This window comes from Onychomys torridus, chromosome 8 (genome assembly GCF_903995425.1).
Source record: "Onychomys torridus chromosome 8, mOncTor1.1, whole genome shotgun sequence".
Taxonomy (NCBI): domain Eukaryota; kingdom Metazoa; phylum Chordata; class Mammalia; order Rodentia; family Cricetidae; genus Onychomys; species Onychomys torridus.
In genome coordinates, this window is record NC_050450.1 from 51236104 (window position 1) to 51252378 (window position 16275).

A 16275-nucleotide genomic window follows, 5' to 3' on the forward strand; every position below is an offset into this window, starting at 1 on the left:
TAAAGGAATAAGGCTATGTTCAGTACCTGCCTTTTGGAGGTCATGAGATGCCAGGGATGAAGCCAGTTCATAGTGTATCCCTACTCGGCTTGACCCCTCTCGCAGCTGACAGAAGCCTGTGGTGAGGCCACACACACAAGCATCTGACTTCTGAGGAATTTGCTACCCACAGAGGAAGGAAAAATGCATCTCCCTGAAGCCAGTAGTCAAAGGCCAGGCAAGCCCGTGGGAGGTGAACAACTCAGGCTATAGATTTCTTTTCTTGGTTTGGAGTCTTGCCAGGGGTAACAGAGACACAGACCAGATAAGCATCATGGTCCCCTAGAGCACCATGTGCACAAGCAGGCACCTCTCTGAGTGGTTCTAGCCTATCCAGTGGTCTGTCTGCCTCTAGGCCCTGGGCCATTTCACACGATATTTATCTGTATAGACATCTGGACCCAGATACAAGCAGCTGAGCATCCTTCACTTTACAGGAAGCTCATGGATTGTGCTTTTTGAAGTTTGTGGGAATCCTAGGACAGCTATCTGCCTGTCTGTTAACTTCTAATCCTATCTCTGCCAGACCTTTGAACACAAGACTGTCCAGTGACTTTCCCAGCCTTGCTGGATCTACACAAATCTCCCATCTTTGTCTTGACATCAGCACTTTTCCAGATCCTAACATCTGAGCCTCTCTGCACCCTCCAAACCCACCCTTTCACATGATCCTTCCCTTGTTGGAGCATCCTTCCACCGTGTGAAAAGGAGCTTGTTAGAAACCGAGTGAATGAAATCGAACAAACGAAAAACAAAAACAAAACCAGGCAGTGGTGGTGCACGCCTTTAATCCCAGCACTCAGGAGGCAGAGGCAGGTGGATCTCTCTGAGTTCCAGTCTGGTCTACCGAGTGAGATCCAGGACAGCCAGAGACACACAGTGAAGGCATGTCTTGAAATGCGCCCACCCCACCAAAAAAAAAAAAAAAAAAAAAAAAAAAGAAAGGGAACACTGAGTTAAGACCTGGAACTGTGATGTGATGATCCATAAAAAAGAGAAAGCTCAGTGAATCCATGGTGTAACTGACCCAGGAGCTGCCAAATGAGAAGGTACTGAGGAAGGACTGGAGTCCAGAGAGAGATAAGGGTCCAGGCATGCAAGTAGAACAGTGAGCAGTCTGCACGGGCTGTGGTTGCAGAAGCTGGTGCTGGAAAATCTTGGGGATTGTGAGGAAGGGCAGGTAGTTGCTTTGATGGTAGATTAAGTGCTTGTTTGAGTCTTTGAAGGGCAGCTTCATCCTCCTTCTGGACAAGTTGAGGACTGGCCTGAGAGCAGTGGGAAGGCTGAACAAGAATGTTTCCCAGTGAGAGATGTTCAGCGGAATTGTGGCAGGGGATAGAGGAATAACCGCAGAGCAGGCCAGTCTGTCTTTCTTAAGTGCCGTGCAAAGACTTGGAAGATGGAAATCTCTGTACAGCTGCTCTCAGAGTACCTTGTTAACGGGCCGGCTCTTTGTTCCTACCTCAGATCTGAGTCAGCCATGTGCATCCTTTCTGGCTTTCTAGGTGATCCTGGCACAGAGGAAGTAGACTCTTGAGCTCACTTGTCTTTGAAACTGGTCAGGTCTGGTTCAGAGTATCTGCTTGTTGGAAGTGAGATGAAAGCCAGTGTCTTCCTCATTCTGAGTCTGGATATCTAAATGAGGTCATTTACTGCATGCCTGGCTTCGGACTTTCTGTCTAGGACAGGGATGGTTACCCTAACACTCACCTTTAATGGCCATCTGCAGCCAGCCGGACCCTGAGGAAAGGCAGAGAGTCCAGGGCAGGAAGCATGGTAACTGTCGATGTCATAATGCCTCTCCTCCCTCCAGATACCTGGCTACTATACCACCTCAGGTCAGCAGCAAGATCATGGCTGGCTGCAACAGACAGAGGACAACAGGGGACCTGAGATCTAGTGTTCAGGGGACAACAGGAGACAAAGACTAATCCCTGGGCCAAGAAGCAACCAAGATATCAAGACAAGAATGTGGAATTCCAGGGACCTCTCAGGTACCATTGACCGGGCCCTCCTCCTAAACCAGACACTTGTGTTGACAAAGAGAGATGGCTAGGCACAAAGTCTAAGGCACATATCCAAATTCTATGGGTCATGCCCTTTTCAGAAGGACAGTTCTGCCCCTTGGTGAAAGGAGTGTCAAGTTCTCAGCATTCCTTACCTTCTCCAGTTCACAGTCCACATCACCTGTCACCACCGAGACGTCTGTCCTACATATACTGATGTTTAAAGTCTGACCCTGTCCTCGGGATTCTGACTGTTGCAGAGACCTGAGGCTGGAAGTTTAAAAAGTGCCAAATGACAGCCGGACGCGGTGGCGCACACCTTTAATCCCAGCACTTGGAGGCGGAGGCAGCAGATCTCTCAGTTTGAAGCCATCTAATCTACATACCCAGTTCTAGGCCAGTCAGGGCTACATAGCAGACCTAGTTTCAAAAACAAAAGGTTCAAGTGGCTGTCCTATCCAGTCAGGGCCAACAACTGCATGTAAACGTAAGTACAAACCAAACCAAAGCACACAAAAACATGTGTGTGTGTATGGCTCCTGGAGAGGCAGAGGTGGGGGCTTCTATCACTTAAAAAAATGCTTTATTTTTCTACTCATTCTAGTCTTTGACTAGAATACAAAGAGATGGGTTTATAATGATTCTTTCATACACATACACATCTGTCTCTACATCTGTACATTTACATTGATATATCATTGCACTTTATTGTTACTTGGAGGGGCATCTACTCTGATGTACCCACAGGTACATGACTGAGTCTTGACAAAATAAAGAACCAAAAAAAAAAAAAAATGTTGAACCAGGTCTGTACATCTGTAATCCCAACACTCTGGAGGTTGAGGCAGGAAGATTGCCATGAATTTGAGGCCGGTCTTACCAACATGGTGAGTTCAAGTTCAGTCAGAGCTACATAGCTAAAGTTTGAGGCCAGTCGAGCTACATAATGGGGAACACTGTCTAATCCCCTAACCCTTCCCTCAAGATAAAGAATCCATAGGAAAAATTAAGAGCTAGCCACACATCCAAGAGAGTTTCTTCAAAGAAATAATTAATATTCAAGTTGCTTATTTAGAAGTAACTCAAAGCAAGGATTAAAAAGCAATGGTAAATCAAATGGAAAAAATTAGTGAGAAACCTTATGATTAACGAGGTGCCTTCATTTGTAGATCAGGTTAAGGAAAGATGAGGGAGAAAAGACCCCCATCTGTGCAGATGGGGAGACCTGCCTTGGGTTAGGGGAAGGCAGGATCTTACACTCCACCTCAGGGTAGTGTTTAAGGGGTCCAGAGCCTCCCCAGAACCACCTCTCCAGGTCAACAGCTTCTGTTTGTTGCACTTGAGCTGTGCTGAGTTATTGTGAGAAGAGTGGAGGCAGAGCTGACCAAGAGCCCAGGAAGTCAGAGCTCTGAGTTCGAATTCAGATGCTGCAGCTTCTCTGGGAGATACCCCTAACTGGCCTGGGGTAAACAAGTCCAGCAGCCTCCCTTCTCTCTTCTTGCCTGGAATGTAATGCCAAGGGACCATCCAGGTGCTTAGACCAGCGGGGAGTCCTAACCCTCCTGTTCTGGGCAGGGAAAGGCCTTAAACACAGAACAATCTACAGATCCTGTGAGACCTGCCCCTCCCCAAGTGGAGTGATTCTGAGGTGGTCCTTTCTTCTGTGCTGCCAATATCTGGGGTTGTGGCCTTAGTGGATGGTCCTGGAGTTCCCGCCGTGTGTGTGTGTGTGTGTGTGTGTGTGTGTGTGTGTGTGTATTCCAGTGTGTGTGTGTGAATGGGAGTTCTCTGCTTGTCTGTATATGTGTACATGTGTGGTGCATGTTGGGGTCTGTCTGTACATATTTCTGTTCTGTATCTGTGTGTGTGTTGCGTATTTCTAGATGTGTGTCCATGTTTGTGTGTATCAGGCTGTTGGTGTGTATGCTGGTATGCCTGTGTGTGCCCATGTGCACTTTTTCAAAAATAGTTCTGGAGTGTGCGTGCTAGGAAAGTGCTCTCTCCCTAGCTGAATCCTCAGTTCACCTTTACCTTCTGTTTTTCACAGTCTCACTAAGTTGGACAAGTATCTTTAAACTCATACTGTAGTTGGGATCCCAGGCCTGTGCCTGGGATGGGAAGTTGGCTCCCTTCTGCACTTTCCAGGGCCCTCAATGGCTGTCTGTGCTCTCTGTTTAAGGAGCAGCCTGTCAGCTGTGCCCTGAGAATGGACAGCTGGGCATGGAACCTTGGTGACTGTGGGGGAAAGCTAGCGGATGGTTTAGCCACCCTCTAGTGGGCTTGGAACAGAGGAGAGGGGAAAACATGGAAGGAAGGCTTGGAGAATGTTTTAGAGGAGACACTTGGGGATGTCTGAGTGGAAAGGAGGGGCACAGTGGAGAGGGAAAGGAGAGTTGAGAAAACCAGGAGGCAGGGTGCTGTGAGAAGTTGAGGATCCGGAGTCAAGAGCAGGAAAGGACACAGAGGATGGATGCTGGTAGCTCCTCCTCTGCCCAGGACCTGTTCTTCAACCGTAGTCGGCCATTCCCATAAACTATAGGACTGCCACTCAGGAGAACTCCCACTATCCCAAAGCACAGGAAAGGACAGAAACTGCTCAGAGAAGCAGTCAGTCTTTCAAGACACTGATAGCCCAGAGCACACGTGTAAATGCTCTTTTCCTTTGGGTACCAAGAACCAAGCTTAGGCCAGGAGGTGGCTTCCACCTTTGAAAGGCTTAAGAGCTGTTTGGGACATAGAGGATTAACCCTCTTAAACCTGTAGACTTGCCCGGGGACCTTCACCGCCTGCCTCCCCACCACCTGCGCACCCCCCCTCCCCCGTGTTCCATCTCTTACTTTATCCCTACCCCGAAGCTCACAGGCCTATCACTAGAAAAGAGTGAGGTCAGAGAGGACAGTGCCTTACTAAGGTCATACAGCTGGTGAATACTGGAATCTGGACTTGAACTCAGTACCATCTGACACTAATATCCCAGCAGAGAGCGTCTATGACATGTCTTGATATCCTGTGCTCTGACTTCTGACTTGGGCATATTTAAGGTGGAAATATGGCTTGTCCTGTCCTCTTCCGCTTGTACCCTAGCTGATCGAGCCAGCCGACTTTGCAGCTCAACCTAGACTTTGCTCTGGCTACCACTCCCAGGCGGACACCAGTCTTTCTGACGCTTCCCCGGTCCTAACTGTCCTCAGTTGGCTCATAGTCCCCTATGACAGGACAGTTTAGGAAGGGAGGCAGGACATAGATGCCAGGGGTGGGAAGGAAGCTTTTCAAGGTGGAAGGGGCAGCATGGCTTCCGAGGGGCTAAAGTCACTAGTGGCACGGAGGTCACTGCGGAGGAGACAGCTGGAAAACTTATAGGGCAAGGCTGTGCGGAATGTACCAGGAAGTCACTGAGCCTGGAGAGAAGCAGGGCCAAGTTCTAGCAAGTGCCTGGTTGAAGCCAGACAGCAGGAATGTACTGCTGGCTGGACCCATGCTTGCAAAATATTTGCCTCCTCAGATTCTCAGTTTTATTGTTGATTTCTAAAATAAATGTTTGCTTTACCTTTGTAGTTGTGAGGTCTTTAGGAACATGGAAAAGAATGACTTTGTTCAGGGTGTAGAAATATGCTTTAGGCCTTGGAGGCACTTTCTACATCGTGGTTCGCATCCTTGAGTTGGCAGGTACCTATGGTCCATCTGGAGTCTTTGTAGTCACGCCCACAAAGGACCTCCCCTCAACCTGGATCCTCCTTGCCTGTGGCCATACCTGATCTTCTTCTCCCTCCCCTCCATCCATCCCAGGACCTCAGACATGCTGATGAGGCTAGCCAACCACACTAACTCCCACCCCCAATCCCTGTAACTCTGTCCCAATGCTCTGCAATGGTCCCTGGGTCCTACATCCCAGTGGCTTTTCCATACACTCTTTCATTTCTCCCCTCTTAGCAATTTTGGTTCTATTCTGTCCTGCTCCACTCTTCCCACCTGCTCTGCCATCCTCGTATTTTGAAAAGGAAAACATTTTAAATTAAGTATATGGGCCAGCGAGATGGCTTAGAAGGTGAAAGCACCTGTTGCTAAGCCTGGTAACTTGAGTACGATCTTTGGGACCCATATGGCAGAGGGGAGAATCAACTCCTACAGTGTTCCTTGGCTTCTAGGGGTTAATCTACAGTTACTGAGTTGGGGTTAATCTGTGTCTTAAAGTCTAGGAGAATGAAAAGGAGAAGAAGCTAGGACAGGTGTTTAATGTATTTTCATATTGATGCTCAAGTGATGTAACAGCATTTCTTGGCAATGTGAGCCTGGTCCACAGCTCTGAGGTACCTTTAGAGCTGGCATCTTCTGGGCTCTCTGTTCAATGACCTCTGTCTATTTTTATGTTCTGATACGTCAGTATCTAATTATCCCAGCCTTTGAGCAGAGTTTGAAAGCCACGTACAAGTTCACTCAAGCCTGACCCCCATCACCTTTGCTACTCTCAGCCTTTGCCATGGCCACAAAAAGTCTGAATAAATTTGTCAGTTTCTCCAAAAAGAAAAATAAGCCCCGGGTATGATTGGTTGAGGTCGCACCGAATCTATGGGCTACATGTAGGAGAAATGACATTGTTTTGTATTTGCTATTGTGTTTTGGCAAAGAACACGACACATCTCTCTATTGAGATCTTAATTTTTTGTTCTTTTTTTTTTTTAAAGATTTATTTATTTATTTATTATGTATACAGAAGAGGGCGCCAGATCTCATTACAGATGATTGTGAGCCACCATGTGGGTGCTGGGAATTGAACTCGGGACCTCTGGAAGAGCAGATGGTGCTCTTAACCTCTGAGCCATCTCTCCAGCCCAATTGTTCTTGTTTTTAATTCAGTTTTAGTCCAGTTTTTGAATGCCACACTATCATTGAATTTCTTTTTAGAAATTTTATTTTCTTTTTGTTGGTGGAAATTGGAAAAATTCAAGCACTTTTAGGTATGTGAACCTTATGTCTGCTAGCCTTGCTGAACTGGGCAATTCCATTCATAGATTATTTTGGACTTCTATACAGACAATCATAGTGTGCAAGTTGAAAACACCGGTTTAGAACCAGGTTGTCCTGGGTTTGAGCTTTAATCTTATCTTTTACTAAATGTACCACTTGAACACTTGAAGGTAGTGCCTGGGTCTGACCTTTAATCTTATCATTTACTAAATGTACCACTTGAAGGGAGGGACTTGTTTTCTCCTGAAGCCCGTTTCTCTGTCTAAACAATGTGACTTGTAGTGAAGTCTGAATGAGATGAGGCACAGGTCCTCATCAGCATTTGGATTCCCACTCAGCATCTTTGTGACCTCAGCTCCCCGTGCTCCACCGCCTTCAGCTTGCCTTGGGTCATCTGTGGAATGCTCTCCAGTTTTCTAACAGCACTCTCCATGAGTGACCCATCATCAGCTTCAGTGGACACATCTGTCCTTGGGTTTCTTGGCGGATCTGTGGCCTTTAGCATCTGCCCCTTCATGCACCACTTTTGCTGGCCTTTGTGAGAAGCCCTACCTCTGTGGTGGGCCCCACTCCATCCTTCCTTAGATTTCTCTTCACTCCACACACCTAACAAACATTCATTTCTGATCCTGCTGCCATGCTCATCCTGTGAAAATAAGAGATAGGATGCTTTTTGGTCTCTACCAAGTTTATACGTCTGGAACTATGACCACTATCCCAGGACAGCTGCCCACCAGGGGTTGCTACTTGGATATTCCATAATGCTCAACAGTACCTTAGCATCCTGTCTTTGAACCCACCTTTTCTGATACCTATTCCATCATCTAAGTCAGAGACCTGAGGCCTTCCCAGACCTCTACTCTTCTTTCCCTTCATGGTTAATTGTGACCAGACTTTGTGCTCACCCTTCTCAGTCTCTTTCCCTCGTTGGGAGGTAGCTTTTCAGCAACTGCGCTTCTAGCCTTGCTGAAGTCTCAGTTTTACTGAGTTGAGATTGCATTGATTTAATTTAGACCTCAGAAACCCTCCAAAGATGCTGTGAAAACTTCCCAGACCCCGGGGACTTTAAGGTAAGAGAAATGTATTTCTCACCCTCAAATTCAGCTGGATGCTCTGTGATGGACTGCCGGGAGATAACGTGAGAGTCCAGGCCCCTTCCCTTGTGATCTCTTGGGGACCTGGAATTCCTTTGCTTCTAACCTATGAACAGAGAAAGAAACACTGAAGGTTAAAGATTGTATTGAGATGAGTCTACATGGAGGGAGAACTTGGACACAAAAGCTCTAGCTGGTTCAAAGGAAGGGAGAAGGGAGTGTGCTGGGAAGCAGCTCTTAGCTTTGCAGGAAGATACTGGTAGAGTTCAGGAGGCAGATGCTTCTCTTGGATGGATAGACAGCTATAGGTCTCCATGACAAAATTTTTCTAAAGAGAGCTGATAATATTAGTTCCTACTTAAATTCGTTCAGAAGTCTCCACAATGCCTGCAAAATACAGACAGAATTCTTGAGTGTGAATGGTCCAGGCCATTGGTTCTCAACCCATTATGGGTCATGACCCTTTGTGGGGGTATCACATGATCCATTCATGGGTGTCACATATTAGATATTCTGCATATTGGTATTTATTGTGGTTCATAACAGTAGCAAGATTACAATTACAAAGTAGCAATGAAAATAATCTTGTAGTTGGGGGTTCCCACTATATGAGGAATTGTATTAAAGGTTTGTGAGATTAGGAAGGTTGAGAATTACTGTTTTAAGCAGAGGGAACACACAGCACAGAAGTCCAACACCCTGGGACCCTTCAGTGTTGACTGTCACTTGTTTATACCCCACTTCTTAGCATAGCCCTCTCCTGTAGCACAGGGGCGCCCCATGTGTTGGCTGTCACTTTTGAGCTTCCTGCTCTGTCCTTTTCTTTAGCCTTTTCATTAATTTTTTCTCAGTCATGCCTATTCATCATTCAAAAGTAAAATCGTGCACCTGTTCCTTCAAGGGTCCTCCTCTTGTGTTTCTTCTCATATCCTCGGAGCAAATGGCACCCTGACACTGGGAGCTGTGCTCAGCTGCCTTCTGGTATCCTGGAGTGAGGAAATGGTGTGTTTGGGGGGTTCTCAAGGGCTTAGACCAATAACACACTGCTTTTCACCTGAGAATTTGTTAGAGATGCAAATTCTTGGCCTTTGCCCCAGATCTACTGAATCAGAGATCCTGGGGACCCAGCAGCCTGTATCCTCATAGGTGTTCAAGGTGGTACCAACACTAAGAAACCAGATCACTGGTCATGTTTGTCTTGGAGATTGGTCAGGTGTGCGCCAGAACATCTGTTAAAATGAAATGAGCGTAAGTCACCTACCCTGAATCCTTGATGTCTTCATGAAGCCTTATGTCTCCTCTTGCGACTCTTGTCTGGTGGCTTTCAATTGCTTCTAACTCCAACTCCAGGGGATCTGATGCCCTCTTCTGGCCTCTGTGGGTACCTGCATACATGTGGCATACACTCACACAGACACACTTATGCATAAGTAAAAATAAAACAGAGGGAAAAAAAACCATCCAAACACAATGATATGCACTGTGTGACAATAACATGAGGTGATAGGATAGTGGACAGTGAGCTGAATAACCCTAACTAGCTACGTTGAAATCTGCAGGGTTTGGTGAATTGGCAGAGGATGAGTGGAAGACCTGAGAAGCGTGAACAGAGGCAGTCATGGATGGAGTTTGGAGCTCCACTCCCAAGTGTGCTGGGGAGGTTCCTGGGTTGGGATATGTAGGCTGAGGAATCACACACACACACACACACACACACACACACACACACACACACACACTGGTGCCTGTTTTTGAAAGGTCACTCTGGCTGCTGAGTGTATAAAATATGCTCCATGGGGGCAAGAGCCAAAAGGAGGAAGCCAGTGTGGGGGCTGTGGACTACCTGGGTGGACACTGAGGCAACAGCGGTAACACGTTTGGCCACACACTCCTGGTGCCAGCTACTCGGACTTAAGTCTTGGTTCCGTTGTAATAGGCTTTGAGCAAGTCACTGAACTTTCCTCTGCCTCGACTTTATCATCTGTAAGAGGGGATCATATTGGCACTCAACTCTTGGTTTGTAGGGAAGACCCAGTAACTAATGCAGGCAAAACAGGGCCACCATGGTGTGTTGTTATTCCTATTGTTCTTTTTAATAGCAGTAGCAACACTTGTCACTATTAATAAAACAACGGATTTAGGCTATGTGTGCAAGCTGAATTGACCTGCTTTACTAATAAATTGAGTCTTGAGGGAGAGGGGAAGGAGAAAAGACTTCTAGGTTTTTACCAACTGACTAATTAGTGGTGTTGAATAAGAGCAAGCCACAGGAGGAGCTGGTTTTGTGGTGTGATGGGATGAGGGTTACCAAGAGTTCAGCCGAATGGGGGAAAGTCTGAGGTACACGTAACACACCTGAGGTGTCTGGAAGGCAGATAAATAGATGGGCCTGAAGTCCAAGGAAGATCTAGTCTAGAGGGCCAGAGACACACCTCTGGAAGAGTGGGCAGATGGGAAAGCCCAGGGTAGAAGTGGGCTAGGAGAAGAAGCCAGTTTGGATCCCAAGATGACCAGCCTGGGAGGTAAAACCCAGTAGGTGCCCTCTTGGGCTCCACAATGAGCACGAAATATGAGTGGATGGTTGAGCTCAGCATCACAGATGGCATTTGTCGTGAGTGAGTGGAGTTTTACATTGTCAGCTGGTGCTTAGAAACCACTCAATTAGACAGGTCTGCTTCTATACACTTCTTGATGCCAGTAATTAATAAGAGGAGAGGTTATCCCTGAGGACAGCAGGACAAACAGCCTTCCCAGGGCTGCCTTGGACCAGGGTAGCAAAGCTTCTAGGGCAAGCTTGCTGCAAGCTGAAATAAACCCCACCTGCTTCACTACTCAGGGTAGCAAAAGAAGAAAAGCCTCCTGCCTCCTCTTCAAAATAAAACTCGAGGAATCACCACTAAAGGCCAACTGAACCGAGGCGGAAAATGTCTAAAACTGAGTGAAGGGTTCCCAGTGATGTCATAGTTTGACACAGCTGCTCTAGGTCCTGGAGCATCTAGACACTCCCTCCTGTGACCTCCCCACACAGGCCATGTGCATTTTCATTGACAAAGAACTTAAGTTACCATAATAAGTGATGGGCTTCATTGTGACATTTAAACATTTCAATGACAACGTAATTGCATCACTTTTCTCCTTCCCTTTCCTCTCTCCAGCCCCTCCCACGTTCCCTTCTTCCAGCCTCTCTCAAGTCTTAGCCCTCCAACCCCTTCCCAGTCTTCCTCACTCCCTCTCAAGTCGATGGCCTCTTTTTCTTTGATTATTGTCATATAGATGCAGAAATATATAAATACAGTCTGCTGAGTGCCTTAGCGTTGCTCACGTGTATATGACTTTGGGGCTGACCACTTGATGTTGGATGACCAATTAGGTTTTATGAAGTCCCACCTTTCAACCGTTGGCCTTAATTCTTGAGCAAATCATGTCCTATTCAGAAAGTCCTTTCCTACACCTCTGTCCTGTTGGTTACTGCTTATGTTTTCTTCTAGACTCTCAGGCTTCAAATTGAAGTCTTTGATCTACTTGGAGTTGATTTTTGTGCAGTGTGATAGATATAGGTCTAATTCCATCCTTCTGCAAGTGGACATCCTTTTCCCAGGACCATTTGTCGAAGATGCTGTCTTTACTCCAGTGTGTGTTTTTCCATCTTTGCCAGATCTCAGAGAGCTGCAGTTATGTGTACTTCATTTGGATTTCTGTTTTGTTCCATTGGTATACACTCCTGTTTTGGTGTCAGTACCATGATATTTTATTACCATAGATTTGTAAGATACCTTAAAATCTAGAGTGGTAACTCCTTCAGTATTATTCTTTTTTGGTAAGGATTTTTTTTAATGATCTAGGGTATTTTCTAGTTTCATATAAATTTTAAGGACTTTTATTTCTATTTCTGTGAAGAATGTCATGAGGATTTTTGATTGAGATTGCATTGAATCTGTAAATTGCTTTTGGTAGGATGGTTATTTTCACAATATTAAATCTACCAATTCATGAGTGTAGTAGGTCTTTCTATGTTCTAATGTATTCTTCAATCTCTTTCAGAAATTTGGAATTTTCATTGTAGAGATCTTTTGTTACTTTGGTTAGGTGTATTACAATATATTTATTTGCCTTTTAACAAATTGCCTTTCAGTCTGAAAATGGAAGCCTGTCTATGATCTCCTCACTCAGCTTGTACATTGTTGGTGTGTAGAAAGGCTATTGATTTTTTTTTTTGCTATTATTTTTCTTAGGGTCACTCTATGTAGCCCTGGTTGTCCTGGAACTCACAATGTAGATCAGGCTGGCCTCAAACTCAAGGAGTTCTCCTTCTACTGTGTTTTGAGTGCTGGGATTAAAGACATGCACCATCATGCCTGGTTAGCTACTGATTTTTATAAGCTGATTTTTGTTCTGCCACTCTGCTGAAATTAATAATTGTTTCTAGAAGTTTTTTTGCTAGATTTTTTTTTTTACAACCTCTTATGTATATTATCACATCCTCTGCAAATATGGGTGATTTGACTTCTCGTCCCATTTGTATCCCTTTAATTTTCCTTCTCTTGCCTTATTGGCCCAGCTAGTTCTTTGTGCACTTCATTGAAAAGGAGTGAGGCTAGTGGACAGCTGTATCTCATTCCTGTTCTGACGGAATTGCTTTGAGTTTTCCTCCATATATAAACGATGTTGGCCCTGGGCTTGTCATATACAGCCTTTATTATGTTGAGGTAGGTTCCCACAAGCTCTACTTTCTCCAGGACTTTTAACATGAAAACATGTTGGATTTTTGTCAAAGGCTTTTTCTGCGATGGGATGATAATGTGATTTTTATAGTTAACACTACACTTGGCTCTTATTAATTCCCATTTCTCTGTCTTGATGGTCCCCTTCCTCCCCCCGAACAGTCATCTTGTGCTTTCAAATCACCTCCTTCTAGTTCTGCCCCTTTCTCCCTCTCCACTTGCCCTTAAGATCTCATGGTCCCTTCATGGAAGGGACCTTTTAGGATCCCCTTTGTGCCTATATGCACACATTGCACACATGATCACACAATATATGATATATATGTGTGCATGTGTGCATGTGTGCTTATGCATAAGTGTGAGTGGAAGTAGGTGTGTGTGTGTGTGTGTGTGTGTGTGTGTGTGTGACATTAAAGGACGATCTTGGGTATTGGCCCTCACCTTCCACGTTGTTTGTGATAAGGTGTTTGCCATTGCATAGTCCAGGCTAGCTGGCCCAAGAGCTTCTCCCGTCTCTGCCTTTTAGTTTGCTGTAGGAGTGCTGGGATTACAGCACTGTGTTTTCATCTGGTAATTTAAAGTCTTCAGTAAGGCTTTTTGAATGTATTTTCACACACAGATCTACTTTCATTCTTTGAGTGTGAATGGTCAGTTTCCCCAGCACCGTATGTTGAAGAGGCTGCCCTTTCCCCCCGTATATTTTGGCAGTCAAAAGTCAGGTGACTGTATGTGTGTGGGTGGATTTCTGGACTCTCTATTCCAATAGTGTGAGTGTCTGGTTCTGTGCTCACACCAGTTCCAGGGCGCTGTCCATCACGGCAGGAGAGTTATGGCCACGCACGCACGCGCACGCACACACCCACACACCTAGTTCTTCTCACACTTGTGCATGTGCACAGATGCACACACATCAAATCCACAGTCAAGCAGAGGCAGATGAGTGCCTGTGTTCACCTTGCTTCCTCCTTTTCATTCAGAGGCTCCAGCCCCTGAGCTGCCTACAGTGGGTGGGTGGGTGTCATGTCACCCCCCTCCCCCAATTAATCTAATCTAATCAAGAGGATCCTTCACAGGCATGTTCTAAGCCTGGACAAATCTAGGCAATCTCTCACATGTGTGCCAGAGCATGTCTCCTAGGTGATTGTAGGTGCTGTCAAGTTAAAACATAGCATTACAACCTCATATTGGGGATTAAAATTTTCCTTCCTTCCTTCCTTCCTTCCTTCCTTCCTTCCTTCTTTCCTTCCTTCCTCCCTCCTTCCCTCCCTCCCCCTCCCTCCCTCTCTCCCTTCCTTCTCTCCTTCCTTCTTCTTTTCTTCCTTCTCTCCTCCCCTCTTTTCTTCCCTCTTTCCTGCCTCCTTCCTTATTATTTCTTGATGAGACAGGGCCTTACTTCCAGAACTTCCTATGTAGTCCAGACTGGCCTCTTAACTGACTGCCATGTTGTCTTATCTCCCAAGTGCTTCATCCTCAGCCCCTCGGGGCTTGAATTTCAGCTTGAGCTTTTTGAAGACTTTGAAAACCCAATGATGGCCTCTCATAGACTTCTTGCATCCCTCCAACTGTTCCTCACTCAGGATTTCTCCTCCTCCTGGGGCTGTGAAAGATCTTGCAACCATTTGTTCCAGCCCTGGGCATCTGTGTGAGGAGAACGTAGGCAGCATTTCAGGCCGAGGGACAGAGGGACACAGACGACTAAACACGAACCGACTTTCTGGAATCCATTTTACAGCCTTTGGATAAAGCAATTCTTTCTTTCCACTTTCCAGAGTCAGCGGAAGCGGGCGGAAGACCTTGGCTCAAAGCTTTGGAGAAATGGAATTCGTTAAGGAGCAGGGAAAGGGGAGCGAATATCGTTGGCCCTGTCCTGTCCAGGGAGCACACACACACAAGGGCAGGAAACAGCTCCTTCGGGTCCACAGAGCCTCTTTTCTTCTCCAGGAAAAGTGACTCTTTCACAGCCTTTGGAGGGAAGGAAATGGAAAGTCCCACACCGTCAGGAGCCCTTCTCCTCTCAAGAGGGCTTTCTGCTTCTCAAGGTCAGGGGCGGAGCTTGCCTTTGCATGGAGGCTAAGCAGAGGGTCCCCCTGTGCAGTACAGCCTGGTGCAGGGCGCAGGCCGGGTTTAGCAGGGGCTTTTCTGAGAAGCAGCTGAGCTCAGACTGCTGGCTCCACATTCCTGCATGATGAGGGAGGGATTCCAGTGTTTACTTTGAACAATGTTTTCCTGTGTCTGTACCGAACCCACGACGTGTTAAATTCTTCCAGATTTCTGGCTCCACACTGCAGCTCCAGCGGGACAGAAACAGGTTTACGGCCATTGGCAGAGGCGCGAACGCAGGGTTGGTCTGGACACCTTCTGCATCTAGAATTTCCGCTCGGTGGATGGAAAAGCCGATCCGCGCCTGGGAGGGGCGTGTGGTCTGGATATAGCAGCACGCTTCGTTAGGCTAGTGCCTTTCGCATTTCCCACCCTAGAGGGCAAAAGTTAGCTTTTCTGTTTTGAGTGGCATCCGGGAATGAGAACAAGAAAGTTTTGAAGCGTTTTTCCTGGGTAGGGTAAATCCAGAAGCGTTTGGTGGGATGTGAATGACCTACAATACATTCCAGTTCGTGGGCCTGCTGCTATGTGAGGAGGGGCAGGAACACAGGGGTTAGAGGTGGAAGACAGACAGGTGCAGGGAAGCCCAGTTCTTCCTCCTGGAAGCACAGAGAGGCAAAGTGACACGGGGGTAGAAAGCTGGACTGGAAGGGTGGATCCCTTTGGGGAGGGAGTGCAGCGAGGCCCAGGGCCTTCTGTGCAGTAACAACTTCTTTGCTCTTGTGTCTGGGATGATGAGCAATTCAGGGACATTCTCATGGACCCTGTGAAGATTTGGGATCTATTGTAGAGCTCCACTCTCCAGGCAGGTGGATACCTGTCAGCCCCACCCAAGTCCAAGTAGGGCGCGTGTCAGGCAGCTCTTTAAGCCCACCCTGTTCTAGAACCTGTGCTCTCAGATGATGGAGATTTACTCCTAAGTCCCCCTCATAATAATGTGTGTGTCTATGTGTACATGTATGCTCATGTACAAGTAGCAAAGGAAGATGGACTCTGATCCTGAAGGCCTAGGTAGAACCCAGTTAGTATTTATGTAGCAATATTGAGAAAATAGTCCTGTGATAAGACCTAGTGTTTTGATCTTGACACTTTCATAAAACCTTTTGGATACCATGTGCATTTATTTACATAATCTTCAGAAAGAAAAAAAATCACAAAATTTCTACTTTTTGTATGCATCAAGGAAAGTGTGAGGCAAGCACCTTAACCATCCAGAGCTTCCCTCTTATACCTGGCTCCATCCCTACTCCAAGCCTGGTCCCTTGGGTAGCATCAGTGCATCTACTGTGTCCACATGGCCCTGTCGAAAATCAGCTTTGCTAGAAGGAAGCGTAGCTTCCTTCCTGGAGC